This window comes from Gadus macrocephalus, chromosome 20 (genome assembly GCF_031168955.1).
Source record: "Gadus macrocephalus chromosome 20, ASM3116895v1".
Taxonomy (NCBI): domain Eukaryota; kingdom Metazoa; phylum Chordata; class Actinopteri; order Gadiformes; family Gadidae; genus Gadus; species Gadus macrocephalus.
Window position 1 is genome coordinate 20,396,857 of NC_082401.1, and position 15,584 is coordinate 20,412,440.

A 15,584-nucleotide genomic window follows, 5' to 3' on the forward strand; every position below is an offset into this window, starting at 1 on the left:
ATCACAGTGCAAGTGTGAGCGAGGGAGAAAGAGGTGTGTGTGTGTGTGTGTGTGTGTGTGTGTGTGTGTGTGTGTGTGTGTGTGTGTGTGTGTGTGTGTGTGTGTGTGTGTGTGTGTGTGTGTGTGTGTGTGTGTGTGTGTGTGTGTGCGTGTTGTCAGCCTTAGTATGAATGGTATTGAATCTAGAATTGTATTGATAATGCAATTAACTTGAGAGGAAAAATACTTTGACTAGGCAGAATCACAGTGAATAACAATGGCCGTTAATAAAGTTGCATTCGTTCCACTTGATGCTAGACTTGGCAAGGCCGACGGTATCAGTAGAAAAATGCAGTTCATAACAAAGATTACTATGTTCTGTACTAATTGTTTTCCTTGCCATAGGGAAACAGTATTATGAGCAAGATTATAGTGATACAACAGAACAACTGCAAGTATTTTATAAACATATCGCAATGCATAAAATAACCAGTAATTGAAAACGTTAAAAGATTCAAGTATCTCCTCTCATTAGGCAAAACGTTAGATAAAAACCACAGAAGAGACACATCTTTATAAATAAATTAGACCAAAACGGATGCACCAGATAATAGCATATAGACTCTTCTTTAAGCTAGCTCTTTTTTTTTATTTATTTTTTTTTTTTCCTGTGAAAGCCTTGATCTCAATCAAGCCTTCAGTCAAATCGAAGCTATTGTTTAGCACTGTTTGTCCCATGATGAGCTCTTCCCAGGATTGGGCCCAATTTAAAGAACAAAGATGTGTGATTACACTGTGACACCGGCTACAAACATAATCTCAATGGCAGGGCCCTTCCATTACACTTTTTAAACCGTTATGGTGTATGTATAGGAATCCTTTAATGCAACTTTTAGCCAAGGGCCACAGCATACACATTGGTAGGGTTTTGTTTTTGTCATTGTATTTTCTTCTATGTATAATTATCATAAGCGTCAGTTTTATTCATCCCCCTTTGCATAAAAAAATAGGACTACCAGTATGCATAGAAAACACTTTAGAAACGCAATATTTGCTGACTTGTTGACACGGTGTGCTCATTAACGGCAGTGATTAGCCACGTCATTATTCGGGTCACTGCAGTTCAATCAAACCCTCCATAACTAATGGAAATGTAACCATTAGTCAGCATACCATTGCTTGCAAATGTCTGGCTTAACTTGTGATACTGGCTTGTCTGAGATGCTGACTGCGATGAGTGGGCCTTTGTTCCACTTCCATCGCTCTTTCTTCCCTCCACTTGTGTACCGCTCACTACCTCACTCAGACTCATTCACAGAGCAGGCCGCTGCATTTGACCCTGGCGAAGACGCATTGCTAATCTTGTGATGCAGTGGCCGATTCTCTTGTATTCATCTGTGAATTACGAGGCTGTGGTCTGGCTTCTTACTCACATCAAAGCACCCTGGTGGGTCCAAAGCTGAATGTGTTGTTATGGAGTTGGTTCATGAAGTCCATTTAATTTGCGGAATGTTTTCAAACTCTCATTATTACTGAAAAAATAGCACCTTAACCGCACACAATGGGAAAGCTGCTCTATTTTATAGGCAAAGAATAAAAAAAAAATCAATGGGTGTCATTGCTCCAAAGAAAAAAAACTAATGTTAATCTATACCTCTGAATAATTCACTAGCCCTGAAATCACAGACACGGCCATCCATTATTTGACGTTCCACCAAAACGTTGTGTCTTCTCTGTATTCAAAGTTATGCATAAAATGTGAGAGATTTTGACGTGGCTTTTTCTCTCTCTCTCTCCTCTAGCTCTCTCTCTCTCTCCCTCCATCTCTTTGTCGTTCTCCCCAGCCTGGTGTAAGTGGATTTTCTATGAGCTCCATTCTGTGTGAGAACTGGTTATTGGCAGGCGTCTCAGTCTCAGCAGTTCCAGCTGTGATGGATGGGCCAGGTGGCACACTCCATCCTCCGGGTGCGCCCCAGAATTGCTGCTCCATCATTTTTCATGACCTTACATGCTTGATTGTGCTGCTGCAGATACCTCCATGCCAGCGCAATAACAAAAGGGCCCTTCATTTGCATGAATGCGCTTAATGATCACAATTTGCTGTCAGGGTTTGGGTAAATAATCCCCTATTTACATGGGCATCTTTGACAGCCTCCAAAGGCACGTTGACATTACGTACGCGTCTGCGTGCGTTTCTTGGAAATGTCCCGGACACTTTAAGGAGCGAGCGCACGCCTACGGACATGCCCTGAATGCCGGATGAGGGGGCTTTTTCGCGCAGAGCGTAAACGGCTGGTGCCAAGATGTGATTAAGTTGAGGGAATCTAAGAGGGTCCTCGGCTGACAAAGTGGTCGGATTACTTTTCTTTTTTTTTTACCTCTCCTTCTACAGCATAACGGCTGTCCATCAGAGGCTGTGTGGTGTGATCAAATATCTCTGTGGGAAGCGGCAGGCCTGCCAATCAGCACTCTTCAGAAATAGCATACTGTGCAAAGCTTTAATGTGAATGCAACACGGGCATTGAGCAGAGGGAAGGACTGTGTTATACTGTCTTGATCTATAGTTATGTGAGGAACACGCATAGGGCAATAGGGAATAGGGATCAGAATTTTGGGTAACACTATGTAATACATTTCAGTCATAAATAATTTAAAAACCTTTTAGTTAATGATTCACCAATCATTAACTTAAAACTAATTACAAGCCTTTTTGTAACGATGAACTTTTAATTAACAAAACATTTATATACATTTTAGATGATTAATAAGTACTGTGTTAAAGGGCCCTTATTTTACCACCAGATGTGATGTTGAATAGCACGAGTCAGTTCTAAATATACCCTCTTGTGACAATTTAGATTAAATACAATTTTAAATAATAAATTAAATATTGAAATACATTTCTTTTTGGCTGTTGATGTTATCCCCATGGTTACAATCCACAGAAACTTTGTGATACTTTTTGTACCATTGTTGTGTATGAGTGTTATAATGAGAGATGCTGTATATAAAAAGCGCTAAACACTGTTGCATTATACTATAAGCTTACAAGAACCTCGGACGCGGACCAATCTCAGCCCTTGCTGCTGCGTTGTCTCGACACAAGGTCAATGGCTGCCCAGAGCAAGCTCCACATATCCGTACATCCACACACACTGTGGCGTTAAAGTGTCCAAGAAGCTTCATTTTCCCTTGGAAGCCACGGTCAACAGTGATCTGGTTATCATTAACTCAAGGCTTAGAAATGAACTTTTACACAACGTTGTTATAATGTGTTCTGAGATGTTTTAATTGTTTTCCTTTTACCCAATAACAAATGTGAAATAGATACATATATACATGCATCCATAGATATTCACAAGAAAATGCTGAAACCAATATAAGACTGTGATGAAATGTACCCACACATGCACACACACATTGTATCCTTGTTTGTTGTTTGGTTAGAAAACAGGCCAGGAAAGTGCAGGAAATATCCATTGCCTTTATGTAAATTCTCTGGTCAGTCCACCTACGCCAGAGCAATACAACTGCAGAGGAACAGAGGGGCCAAAAGGCAAATTATCAGTTTGCACTCTAGATACATGCATGCTCTCTCACCCTGAAACGATGCATGGACCATTTAAACTCTGGCCTCCAGTCGATTCCTTCTTCCCACTTTTTGAACACTGGCTTTGTTGAAATTTACTTATGGGTGATGGTCACAGTTGATGCAGGGTCCAGTTTTACACTCTTGCTTAGTATTTCCCTTCAATGTAGATGCTGCAATGTTGTGCATTGACATCATTCAGGGGCACAATTTAGGTTAAAGGTTCTCTAGTCAAGTATCAGATATCATACAATAATACTTGATCAATCGTTGATGGGACAATCAAGATATTGGCTAATAGCCTCATCCACACTGGCATTTTTGCATTATCTCTAAGGAAAGCAATACGAAACCTGACAGGATAAACAAACGTCAAAGAGTGCAAATATATATACTCTATAAAGCATGCAATGTCAAGCATATGAGTTATTACCCTTGGAATACATTGTTCACCAACATTTCATATTTGGTAACATGGTCAAGGTTTTTTTTCCTGCTTTCTCCTTTAAGTTTAACTTCGGCAACGGTCTACAGAAACAGCAATAACATTTCCAACAAATTAATTCAGCCATTAGAATGAATAGTCCACTGGATGTCATGCAATGTATGCAAATTAAGCTTTTTGAAAGCACTATAACGTATATTCCTTCTGTAAAGATAAAGAAATATGCAAATATGTTATCTGTTTGGGATATTAATTTAAATCGACAGCAGGACAAAGACTACACAGCTGCAACACTAACATATGTAATCAATATCCTGGTTATTACAGCATTAACAACATTTTAGCAGGAATTATTGTAAAGTGAGAGGATTGCAGATAGCATTGGATGTTACTACCCTAGCCTTTTCCTACACTAGGAACATCCAACTTAACTAGTCTGCTGTACACAAGATATCATAATCACTTGTTATATAATATCTAACATCAGGGATCACACTGAAAGGATGGTTAGAGTCAGACGATTCATTTTTAACTGTGCTCACAAGAGTGGCTTGAACCTCTATTAACTTACTTATATCCTGTACTTGAGTTAAAGTACAGGATAGACACAATTGCACATTTTCTCTCTTAGGTCCAATTTGTAAGATACAGTTGAATATCGTCAACATAACAAAATATACTAAATTCTTACATTTTGGTATTAAAACCGAAAATAAAAAATAAATAAAAAAAATCTTGCTTCGGATATATACGACTGTATTACGTAGTTATGTCAGTTCCGTGCACTGGCTAATATTTTGTCAAATTACAGTGCTCGATTGTCAACTGCAACCGATTGCAATGGAAATTACAGATTCTTTGATTCAGGTTTTTTGAGGGATTGCTTAGTAGCTGCTGTAGTGAAGCTCTCCCCTCACCACAGCGGAAAACCCTCTTGTTGTTTTAAGAGCTATGTCCTGCCTCAACCTCAGTTTTTCTGTATACGCCTCACAAATTAAGCATTAAAAATACCATCTGACATCCGACGGATCGAGCCTTTAAGTGAAAATATATTACAAAAGCATAATTCCAGGAAAGGTAAAATATGCATACATTCAAGTATGTGTAGAGGGTTGTTCCTGTGACATAATTAGGTGCAAATGCACAGGTCATCAATATACTTTTTTCGATGTCTCTTTATAATAGGCTGATTAAGCTTGGATGAGTTTATATAGTTATATAGTTAGTTATATTATATATGTTATGTCTAGATATATTATTTTATTTAATGCACATTTTTTGGAGGAGGGGATGGTTGCCGGTTTTAGGCAGTCAAATTTGTTGTTATATGTAATTTATAGTATGTGATTTTTTTTCAAAACATAGCATTGGGATAACACAACAGTGGGGAAAAAAGTAGAAAATTCCTTATATATAATATACAGTCCAGCAGAAAGGTCGAAAGGTCACAAGTAAACAAAGATGAAGAAGCAGGAAAGGAACTGAGGTTCAATAAGGAATGCATTAACAATAAGTCTGGGACGAGTTAAAGGTCTTGGAAGTAAAAGTCTGTACTACAGCCTAGCAAACAACAAAACCAGAAACAGAACACCCAATATGCCTATTAAGAAAATATATGGCAGCTAAGCTTAAAGTAAAACCACCTTTTTATCCAACATAGGAGGCGAGAGAGAAATAAATCAAATGACACCTTGCCCTTACCAAACCTATTTTAAAATGAATACACAGTGCACCAACAGGAGTATTTAGGAGCATACAAAATGAATGTAACACTGGTGGTGGATGGGCCCAGAGAGAATGCTTCCTCCCTTCCTGCCTCATAATGCTGGCCCACTAATGGCCATTGAGCTGGAACTGGAGTCACCACTTCCCAGACCAATCACTAACCTGACATACACAAACACGAGCGAGACAGGAAGTGCTCCAAACGTTGACGTGTACGCCACTGCATTTTGTTGTATTTTGATGTACTTTGTTGTCGTAATTCCGTCGAGTCAAATCCAAATCTAGTTCGACATTTGTCTCTGCATACAAATAAAAAGTACTGTTGCAACCACCGTGCAAATCATCATCACCATACCGACGAAACAAACAATGATATACTTGTCCACTTCCCTATGATTATTATTGTAAACTTTTTGTAATTTCTAAAGCAAGTTCTCACAAACTCTGGACTGGAATTAGCAGCTGGGCATAAAAGTGCTTCAGCTGTTTTACAAAGTTTTCACTTCAAAGGCGAAGGGCCACTCACCAAAGGCTTCTGTCCATCAGTTGGCCAGCCAATATTAGGAGGAACAGCCCTTTGAAGTACACCAGCACAGGTTTAATGGCCGGGCAAACGCGCACAACATAATGAGCATGATTTGAATTTCAAGCACAAAGATATTTTTTTTTGCAGTTGAGGTACAGATAATTGTTAAAATAATCTCAGTCAGTGGTTCATGTTCATGATTTATTTTTGCTGTAAAATAGTTATTTATTGCATAAAAATGGATTTGAAATTCATAAGTCTGGGAAGCATGATTTGCATGAAGATATGTTTTTTTTTTATGGAATTGTTGAAACCAGTAGGCGAGTGTGTAGGTGGTTCTGAACCGCTAATACCATTTGCCTTTCCTGCGATCCACAGGGAGTGGATCATAAGTCAGCTCGCCAACTTAGCATCACCATGCATGCTGACCAAAGCAATTGCACAAATGCTTACACTCACTGGAGGTCTTATAAAGTTGAAGCTGCACTGTGTTTGATTATTAACTTCATATGATACCCCCTCCCCCCTAGATGAGGTACAAGTGCAACTGGGAAAAATGATATGTCAAACAGCTACATAATATACTTCCAGGAGAGTGAATATGATGACGGCATCTTCAACCTTTCCAATTCCCCATACCATATATAGCCCACATATTAAAATCGGAGGGAAACACTGTGCTTATAGGGTTACAGAATAGGTAACTCTATAGATACTCTTATTGGATTTTTTTACCATATAAAAAATCCTACTATAAATGTCAGACATGATTACCACCACACACAACTTATTATACTGTTCACACCAACAAAAGTTAGCACAATTCAGTTTCACACCATGAGCAAACTTGGTGTTGTTGTTGTTGTTGTTGTTTTTGTTGTTGTTGTTGTTGTTGTTGTTGTTTTGCTGAGGGGGGAGGGGCCCCCGGGCCTGTGTGGGAGTGGGCAGAGTTTTCAACAATGAGTTAAAATAACTACTCAATGTGTGTGAGTTGGAGAGTTGTGTGAGAGTTGTGTGGGCAGTGTGTGTGTGTGTGTGTGTGTGTGTGTGTGTGTGTGTGTGTGTGTGTGTGTGTGTGTGTGTGTGTGCGTGTGTGTGCGTGTATGGGGGGGGTGTAGCTAGCCAGCCATATGCAATTGTTTTTGCTGGAGGCTGACATGCTGCGGCCTTTTTTCGCAGCCAGGGTGTAAGTTTAAGTGTTGTCTTGACGGTGATGAGGGTGATGCTGTTGGCTCGGATGAAGAGGAGGATGAGGAGGATAGTGATGGCGTAGTGCGTGTGTGTGTGTGTGTGTGTGTGTGTGTGTGTGTGTGTGTGTGTGTGTGTGTGTGTGTGTGTGTGTGTGTCTGTGTGTGTGTGTGTGTGTGTGTGTGTGTGTGTCTGTGTGTGTGTGTGTGTGTGTGTGTGCGTGTGAGTGTGTTTGTCTGTTTGAGTGTGCGTGTAAGTGGTTGAGTCTGTCTTTGTTTTTTGGATGTGCGCTTGTATGTGTTTGTTTGTATGTGTGTGTTTTCTGTGTGTGTGTGTGTTGGGGCTAAGTGTGTTTGTGTGTGTGTTTGATTGTGTGTGTGTGTGTGTGTGTGTGTGTGTGTGTGTGTGTGTGTGTGTGTGTGTGTGTGTGTGTGTGTGTGTGTGTGTGTGTGTGTGTGTGTGTGATTGTGTTTGATTGTGTGAGTGGGGCTTTTTTTTTTCTTTCCTCGAAAAGCTAATTGATTAGCCGGAAAAGCAAAATCTTGTCACCACATTGCTTTCATAAGTGCAAAGGGAACGTATGCCTTCAAAGTTCTGTCAGCACGCTGGTGCTTACCATTCAAGCTCACAAGATGTTTTTTCGCTAAATTGTTTTGTGCTAATTTGAAGTAGTACTCTTCAAACGGAAGCGTAAGAAAGATCATAAATGCATGTCCCATTTATTTGATGGATCTCGTTTCTGCTCTCCAAATGGCTCGTCGCAGTTATTCCGTGATCTGTGTAGAGGAGGTGTTTCACACTGAGCAGGGACATCTGGTTCATGAAAGGACTATGGTGTACGTGTGGATGTGTGTGTGTGTGTGTGTGTGTGTGTGTGTGTGTGTGTGTGTGTGTGTGTGTGTGTGTGTGTGTGTGTGTTTGCGCCTATATGCTTCGCATTGTAGGAACTGCTGCCTCCCTTATTGCCTATATTAATTCAACAGTAAAATGCCTGTGTTTAGGCCTGTTAAGTAACCACTATGAAGACAACAAAAATGATTGTCAAATTTGTATCCCTTCAATACTTCACCAATACATCCTATATACAACACTATATATATATATATATATATATATATATATATATATATATATATACACATAGAAATATACACATACTATTTTATGCTATATATGCAATATAATAAAGCATACATAGATTATAGCTTACAACATCTTCATACTGTCATTTGTCATTCCATAATGACAAAAAATTATTTTTGTCATTATGGAATCAAAGTCTTGGGTGTCTGCGAATGGGACCAGTCCTATTTATCACCCTTAGTCTGCACTATAATCAAAGACAGTGCAACAAAGAAGATTATCAGATATCAGAGGAACGCTGCTGTCATACAGAAACCATAATTGTAGCTCCCATAAGGACCACTAGATAACATTTCAAACAAAGAAAAATCTATGATATTGTCATATTTTTGATATCGGTTTTATGTCAGTAATGCCTTGTATTTATGGATCATTATCGCTGCTATCCATCACAATCCATGGATGGAAAAATAATTAGTGCACATTTTATGGTCTTGTGTTGTTCTTCCACTATTGATGGAACTTCTATTGCCGCTTTTCCACTGCATGGTACCAGCTCGACACGACTCGACACGACTCGACTCAGCTCGCATTTTTTGCGTTTCCACCGCGGTACCATGGTATCTGGTACCTGAAGTGGCTGCTTTTTCTAGTACCTACTCGCTCTAGGTTCCAAGCGAGCTGAGCCGATGCTAAAAGGTGACGTCGGCAGACGGCCGGCGACTGATTGGCCAGAGAGTGTGACGAAGTCACGAGAGCGACATGGCAACCATGCTGGTAACATCCATAGCAGCGCCGCAGCCAACATGTTCCACTTCTCCAACTTCTTCAACATGCCAGCTAATAATAGTAATGCGATCGATGTCCTCCATTGTTGTTATGTGGGTTCTGTCCATGTGTGGGTTGCGTATGTGTTGTTTGCGTCGCGTACACAAATACGTCACGGCCCTTTCGCGCAGCCGACCCCGCCCACGTCCAGGAGGTACTATTTGCGGTGGAAAAGCACCCGTGCTGCTACCGTGTCGAGTCGTGTCGTGTCGAGTCGAGCTACATGTGCGGTGGAAAAGCGGCATATTATAGATACTTTCCCCTCTGACCGGTCACACGCCGTTTGTCCTTCTAACCCTCTTGTTCAGTCTCTTCCTTCTTTAGGTTGTGTGATCAATAAAACAAATGAAGGCATAATACATAGGGCTAACATAGACAAATGCTAGGTGCACAAAATCTAGGCATGTAAAGCAAGTCTAGCATTAGGTGCAATATAGATGCTATCTTGTAGAAAATGATAAAGAAAACTAGTTACCCAGCATACTACGATAGATTGTAACCTTTTAAGGTTAGATTCCTTTTAAGCTTATAGATTGTAAGCTTTTCGTTCAACCAAACACAGATTTAATGTTAACACATCATTGAAAATGAAGGAGGAGAAATCATACACTAAAAAAAACACAGAATAAACCTGGAGAAGTTAAACCTGTAGATAATCTTCAGATATTGCTGTATTTCTATACCTAACATTCAGACTGTGTCCTTCTTCTTAGCAGCCACACAGTTTGTCACGGAGCGTTCATACAACTGAGGCCTCTCAATGACGGTCGGTTGAAAGGTTCAAAGTAAACAGTGAGTCAACTACCACTGTAACAACACAGATTGCCTTCCAAGAGGATCATAATTACACCGATTTCCACCCTGATTCTGCTGCTCACCTGCTGTGGATCATGGCGGGAGCACTAGAGTTGTGTCTCGTTCGGTGGCGTCTCTTTCGCCCCAACGAGCCGCCGGATACTTCGGCGACTCCGGTGCTGCATCCCATCTTGGGTCTGCTGCTGCCGCCACCGCTGATGGTGATGGGGGTCTTGCTGTTCCCCGGGTCTCCCCTGGCCCGCTTCCCTCCCCTTGGTTTGGCCCGCGTGCAATCAGGAGCTGCGGAGCACCCGAGCGCGACGGGTTAATGGTCCGTCCTCCCAGGGACACGCCGTAACCTCCAGAACAACGGCCTCCAGCCAGCCGTGAGGCTCTCAGACACGGCTGTTCACACACACACACACACACACACACACACACACACACACACACACACACACACACACACACACACACACACACACACACACACACACACACACACACACACACAAGTGCACGCATGCATGCATACATATTTGAGCGCTTACAAACTCACACAACTTGTGAACCCGTTTTTGCATGGAATAGAAGGATACCTTTATAATGTAATAAATGTGACACCGAATGCGGTGATGAGACGTACTGATAAAGAAAGCACAGGGAAAGTGGGCGGCAGGGGGGGGGGGGGGAAGTTAGCAAAGGTGCTCCGATTAAGATCAGGTCAACGCGCTCTGTATGTAAACAAGGCATACAGTACACAGATAAGGCGACATATAACGTGGTGTCGTTTTTCTTTTTTTTTTACTCCTTTTCTTTTTTTTCTTTCAATTTCCTTTCTTGTCAGAGATAAGCAGCACACCGTGTCCTAGTAACGACTTACTTGTGGTTAGGTTGAGGTACCATCATCTGATAGGGCTTCCGCACACCTTCCTCCAGCCCCCCCCACCCCCTCGTCTTCCTCACCCCCGCGAGCCCCCCGTATAACACGTTGCTCGCCCGGTGAGATGGCCGCTGATTTGCGCTGTTGTTTGAGGAAAAAAAACAAAATGATAGAGAGAGTGGGGGCAATCTATCAAGGACCGGGTTTGTGTGTCCCCTTGTGTCAGGTGACAGAGATAATGGTGGCCACATCCTCTCCACAGAGAATGTCCTCATGCTCTCGCCTCTCCGCAACGAGAGATAACAAGGGGCCCCCCTACTCCTTCGGCCACTTTGCCCCGTGAAAGCAACCTGAGCTGCCCCTCCTGCTACTGAGGGGACCTGGGGAGGGAGGGAGGGAGAGAGGACGAGGGAGAGAAAGGGAGAGACAGGAAGAGAGAGAGAGAGAGAGAGAGAGAGAGAGAGAGAGAGAGAGAGAGAGAGAGAGAGAGAGAGAGAGAGAGAGAGAGTGAAAGAAAGAATGATTTGAAACCCTTTCTTTTGGGAAAATAAAACAAAACAAACGAGGTAGGACGAGTAGTGCACTATGGCTGAGTGGTTTCAGGGCAGGTCTGAGGAACGTGTTTCACACATCCAACACATACAGAAGAGGCATCAGCCCCAGCAAGCCTGAAAGACGCAGATAAAGGACATCATATCGTCCAAAATAAAAAATGCCTTCATGCTTACCGGGCTCCACTGAGGATGCTTAGGGGACGGAAAAAAGGGACGCTAGCAAATGTGAAATGAGACTCGGTGGCTGATATGCGGGGCTTTAAAGGCACGCAGCAGGGGGCTTTGTCCGCGGCGAGGACAAAAAAAAGGAAAAGAAGCGAGTGTTGCTAGAGTTGCTATTGCCCTCTACATTGTGCTAACTGGTGGAGCCTATGGATTATTTGAAATCCATATACAGTGTGCTCATGGATGAAAGGAAGGCAATTGGGTATGAATCTCATGTTTGAACGCAAGTGTTCCCTGTGCACACTTTCTGTGATATTTGCACATGGAGATTCAGTGGCTATTTCTGGCGCATTGAACTCATCTGATTGGCAGGAAACTTTGTCAGAGTTCCATTTTGTTCACTGGAAGTCTTTTTTTTTATGATGCCACGCAGATTCATGCTCATGTTTTCCTTTTTAGGAATGCAGAGAGTGGCAAGGAGACGCAAAATGGGTGATGAATTCATCAAGGGATGAATGAGGCAGACCTTCACCCCAGGAGCTCTGCATTTCATGTCGGGCATTCGTTCTGAATCTGTCTGACTGTCTCTGCAAATGGATCATCCACTTCCGAGTTTCAAAGTCCGTAGCAATTTGAAATATTATTGGGAAATTATCTGCCATTTCCGGGCCATGGCTTTGTTTTTTTTCCCTTGCTGTAAACGGTTCTTGTTGTTTTTTTCCCTCTCTCTGTCAACAACCCCCTGCGTTTAAATTTGGGCTGAAAGGTTTAAGTGGTTGGCTCGGTGGGTGACCACATATCAAGGCTTTAGGCATTTCAAACACACGTTTGAAAACATGAGAAGAGGCTCTCCTACTGAATAAACAGGTGGCTGGTATCTCTTCAGTGGTGGAAATAATGGGATATGCCTGTGTCTGTGTGTTGCCTACATTCATGCAAATTCACCACCCACATGGACCAAAGTTTATGATGATGGTTTTCATTCTTACTCAAGGGTTTTTGGTGAAAGTCGGTCCCCTGCGTGTTTACACAATCGGATCAATTTGAGAAAAAAAGAGAAAAAGTTATCCGGGCGGAAAATCTGCTGGAACATCGATTCGATTGCGGCTTATTGGCATTGCATTAAACCTGGGATAAAGTTCAGTCAACAAACGTATTATGTAATGCAACTGAAACCACCCACGAGAGGCTACGTGGGATGCAAAAGAAGCCCTTGCGAGTAATAACTGATTTCCTGCTTTTATCTCTGGGCCCATTCTCATTGGTTTAAGAAGTTGGACATAACCGAGGAGGACTGGTGCTGTACTACTTTTGAACATCAGCATGTGTATGAGGTTGGCATGGCGATTGATTCATATCTGGCGCTCTTGGCTATAACTGCTTCCCCATCCCATCCCGCTGTACTCCGGCATCGCCTTTTTTTCGTCACGATAGCGCCCCCGCGGCTCCGGGGACGACCCTGGGGATCGATGCTGTCGGACGGTCATGCCTGCTCCCCGATCGATTCATCGGCTGATTGGAACTGAAACGCACCCAGCTCCGTGATGGCTCAATTGATAGAGGAAAAAAAAGATACAAAAAAATGTAAAGGGTGGAAGAAGCGCTGGCCGTCAGATGCCGTCAGAGGCGGGAACTCTTCACGGCGCGTTGTGGTAAGCCCGTCGATAGGATGTGTTTTTCACGTGTTTATTTATTTGGATGCATTTTTCTATGGAGGCTTTCAGCCAAGAAAAATGCGGCAACGTTTATGCTGTTCCCGGGAGGAACTTGGTAAACGCTGCTTACTCCACGACGGGGGACTCTGGCTGGATATGCTGCACTCCTCTGCTCCCACGCTGGTGCTCCCCCCCCCCCCCCCTCCACACTCCCCCACGCAGCCCCCTGCAGCCGCTGAGTAATGAACTTCCCTGCCAGAGTTGACCTGTTTCCTCAGCCTGATTAGCGAAGGGAGCCTGTGGGACTTGAGCACATCTTTATAGGACACACAAGGAGTCATAGCATTACAATCGTCCCCATCCCAGCTCTCTCTCCCGTCCTCTCTCAAGTTCAATCCCTCTCGCTCACCGGCGAGGGTTGATGATGCTGCTCGTGGGGTCGTGAGCAGATGGAGTTGACCGCTTGGCTCATGCGTGTGTCATGAGGTGTGGTATCGTCGTGGATCAATACGACTCAAAATGTCACGCGTCCGTGTGTGTAACGGTCACAACACCCACCAAAACTCACCGCTCAAGGCTCCCGTCAGTGCATGCACTCACACACACGCACGCGGGGACGTACGCGTGCGCACACGTGCGCGCACACGCTCACACAGGCCTGATCACACGCTCACACACACGCAGACACAAACAAGCTCTCACACACACACACACACAAACACACACACACACACACACACACACACACACACAATATGTGGAGATTATATAAATAAGCGCTTAACTAGGCTTTCTACAGCATAGCACATCCAAAAGTCGGTTTAAATGGCTTGCCAAAAGGCCCCCGTGTTACATAAGAACTGGCCATCGTACCTGCTATTTTGTTTTACGTAAGAGTCTGCGTGTCAAGAGGGTCATGGGCATGAATATGCATGATAGACTTTAGCTACCTTCGACCCACCGCATTCATTAATAAAGGGCTAGCCAGGGCTCGCTTTCATTTCTCTCAAGGATACATTGATGATGACGACCCTACTGTCTTCACATGAAAACATTGCATACAAAAAAAACACATAAATAGATAGAGCTCAAAGAAAAAAAGAAAATTGTATAAAGAGTGTGTGTGTGTGTGTGTGTGTGTGTGTGTGTGTGTGTGTGTGTGTGTGTGTGTGTGTGTGTGTGTGTGTGTGTGTGTGTGTGGTGTGTGTGTGTGTGTGTTAGTCTGCTTGTGAGTGAAAGGGATTGTTGTGCCCATTGAATCCGTCCAGTTCTCTCACCATCTAACTTGAAGATGCGGTGGCTAATCTAAACCCCTGCAGATGTGTTAGTCTGGTGGCCTGGTGGACTCTCTTTGGCCTTTTGCTCCGGCTCCTCCTCACTTTCACAAGTCTTGTTGAAGGAGCTGTGACAGGCTATCGCCGTCTGTATGCATTATGTATAAGTCTCTGTGTTATGGCTATGGATTTGAATAGCCTGTCAATTATACAGGGTAGTTATTTTGCATTGGCATATCCCATGTGAATTGGAACAGTTATGTCAAATCCACACACTATGTGTGAAAGTGATTCAGGTGTGGGTTTCTCATACCAAAAGTAAAAATATAAAAGCGTGAATATCATACCTATTCGGGATATTGCTTGTTTTGTTTATTTATTTATTTAAGTTTTTTGTTTTCTCCTGTTATACCACCAAATATGATATAACCATAAGCTATTTAAAACTCTTGGAATTAGCATTGAGATCTAAAGGTTCACACGTAGCACACATTTGAAACCAATATGGTAATGGCTTCACGCCTTCTGCCTTGACCAGGTATAGAGAGAAATGCTAGACTTTCAAGGGCATGCAATCACCATATATATACAATTCTCCACAATTATGCCTAATGATACTGGGTATAGTTGAGCTATTTTTAAAGTGGTTTCAATTAAAAGTTGGACCACAACTTCAGGATTTCATTTAAAATATTTTAAAAAGTTTCACTGAAGGAAGAGTATGGTCTCTCTCCCTCAGTCTCTTTGGCTGTGTCTGTCAGTCGTTCTTCTTGTTCTCATGGGTTACCATCTCACCAGAGAGTAAGCCTGTAATGGGTTGCTTCGAATGTGTGGGTAGTGCAGGGGGAGAGGGAGAGAAACTGACTTCCAAGAGAAGGATATCACTGTTCATTAC